This window comes from Ranitomeya imitator, chromosome 1, assembly GCF_032444005.1.
Source record: "Ranitomeya imitator isolate aRanImi1 chromosome 1, aRanImi1.pri, whole genome shotgun sequence".
In the NCBI taxonomy this organism is placed as follows: Eukaryota; Metazoa; Chordata; class Amphibia; order Anura; family Dendrobatidae; genus Ranitomeya; species Ranitomeya imitator.
Genome location: NC_091282.1, coordinates 530,654,029 through 530,656,653, shown reverse-complemented (window position 1 = coordinate 530,656,653; position 2,625 = coordinate 530,654,029).

The following is a 2,625-nucleotide window of genomic DNA, read 5'->3' as shown; positions in this document are numbered from 1 at the left end:
ACTGCACAGCCGTCTGGTACGGCGGCCACATCCTACCACGCGTGCGCGGTTCTTGTAATCAATGGGCTCATTGTGACTGGCCACGCCTACTCGCTGTGTTAACCACGCCCCTTCTGTCATCAGTGCTGCTCATTCTTTATTCTGCAGAGCAGGTGGGTGCGGAGTGTCCGGGGATTATTGCGTGGGGTATTGATCCTCGCTGCAGACACTGCACACACTGTTCTGCAGAACATCAGCTGCTCTGTGCTGACTGCAGGCCAGGAGTATGGCTGCTCTCCTCCAGAAACTGCTCCTCTGGGTGTGTGGTATATCCCCATTCACTTCTACCGAGCTGCAATGCCAGACTCAACCTGTGGTGCAAGGGGGCGCTGATTTTGGCAGTTCTAATTCTACAAGAGGCGTAGCTAGGGTCTTGGTTCAGGGTGGTGAATAATAATAATAATAATAATAATTTTATTTATATAGCGCCAACATATTCCGCAGCGCTTTACAAATTATAGAGGGGACTTGTACAGACAATAGACATTACAGCATAAGGCTACGTTCACATTAGCGTTGCGCCGCCGTGCGTCGGCGACGCAACGCACGACGCACGCTAAAACGCGCGCAAACGCGCGCAAAAACGCGCGCGTTTTGCGACGCGTGCGTCGTTTTCCAACGAAAATCGGACGCACAGAAAATGCTACATGTAGCGTTTTCTTGCGTCCGACGCTAGCGTCGGAAACGACGCACGTGGCGAAAAACGCCACCAAAACGACGCACGCGTCCCCTATGTTAAACATAGGGGCGCGTCGCCGCTGCGTCGCCGGCGCAACAGCGACGCACATTGGCGAAACGCCAATGTGAACGTAGCCTAACAGAAATCACAGTTCAAAACAGATACCAGGAGGAATGAGGGCCCTGCTTGCAAGCTTACAAACTATGAGGAAAAGGGGAGACACGAGAGGTGGATGGTAACAATTGCTTTAGTTATTCCGACCAGCCATAGTTTAAGGCTCGGGTGTTCATGTAAAGCTGCATGAACCAGTTAACTGCCTAAGTATGTAGCAGTACAGACACAGAGGGCTAATACTGCATAAAGTGTAAGCTCCTGAGTGGGCCCCTAACCAGGTAACCTTCATTACAATTCAGTGACGTGCCCTAATAGTGGAGGAGAACCTCAGCCGATGACCGTGCTGTTACTGAAGATAATCTCTATATAACGACCAACATGGGTATTACCGCCATATGGTCAGTGGTAAATACCAGCCCTGCAGAACATTTAAGAGATCACAGCACAGTTACAGATAATATTATTATTTATTGTTATAGCGCCATTTATTCCATGGCACTTTACATGTAAGGAGGGGTATACATAATAAAAACAAGTACAATAATCTTGAACAATACAAGTCATAACTGGTACAGGAGGAGAGAGGACCCTGCCCGCGAGGGCTCACAATCTACAAGGGATGGGTGAGAATACAGTGGGTGAGGATAGAGATGGTCATGCAGCGGTTTGGTCGATCGGTGGTTACTGCAGGTTGTAGGCTTGTCGGAAGAGGTGGGACTTCAGGTTCTTTTTGAAGGTTTCGATGGTAGGCGAGAGTCTGATTTGTTGTGGTAGAGGGTTCCAGAGTAGGGGTGATACGCGAGAGAAATCTTGTATACGATTGTGGGAAGAGGAGATAAGAGGGGAGTAGAGAAGGAGATCTTGTGAGGATCGGAGGTTGCGTGTAGGTAAGTACCAGGAGACGAGGTCACAGATGTATGGAGGAGACAGGTTGTGGATGGCTTTGTATGTCATGGTTAGGGTTTTGTACTGGAGTCTCTGGGTAATGGGGAGCCAGTGCAGGGATTGACAGAGGGGAGAGGCCGGGGAATAGCGGGGGGACAGGTGGATTAGTGGGGCAGCAGAGTTTAGAATAGATTGGAGGGGTGCGAGAGTGTTAGAGGGGAGGCCACAGAGCAGGAGGTTGCAGTAGTCAAGGCGAGAGATGATGAGGGCATGGACTAGGGTTTTTGCAGATTCATGGTTGAGGAATGAACGGATTTGTGAAATATTTTTGAGTTGAAATCAGATAATGACTTACCGCTGATGTTCTCTGATGGGATCGTTCATTTTTCCAGTCTTTTCCATCTGGCCCAAACCAACATGACAACTTCTTCTAGCCAGGACTCGTCTGCAGAGAATACAAAAAAGACACATTTCACTTCTCATATTCCAGCCCCATCACCATCTATTCCCAACCTGCACAAACCCCTCATCCTAATGATATCCTGTAGGTAAGATGGATATTAAAGGGAACCTGTCACCCCGAAAATCGCGGGTGAGGTAAGCCCACCGGCATCAGGGGCTTATCTACAGCATTCTGTAATGCTGTAGATAAGCCCACGATGTTACCTGAAAAAGGAGAAAAAGACGTTATATTATACTCACCCAGGGGCGGTCCCGCTGCTGGTCAGGTCGGATGGGTGTCTCAGGTCCGCTCCGGCGCCTCCTATCTTCTTTCCATGACGTCCTCTTCTGATCTTCAGCCACGGCTCCGGCGCAGGCGTACTTTGCTCTGCCCTCTTGAGGGCAGAGGATAGTACTGCAGTGCGCAGGCGCCGGAAAGGTCAGAGGCCCGGCGCCTGCGCACTGCA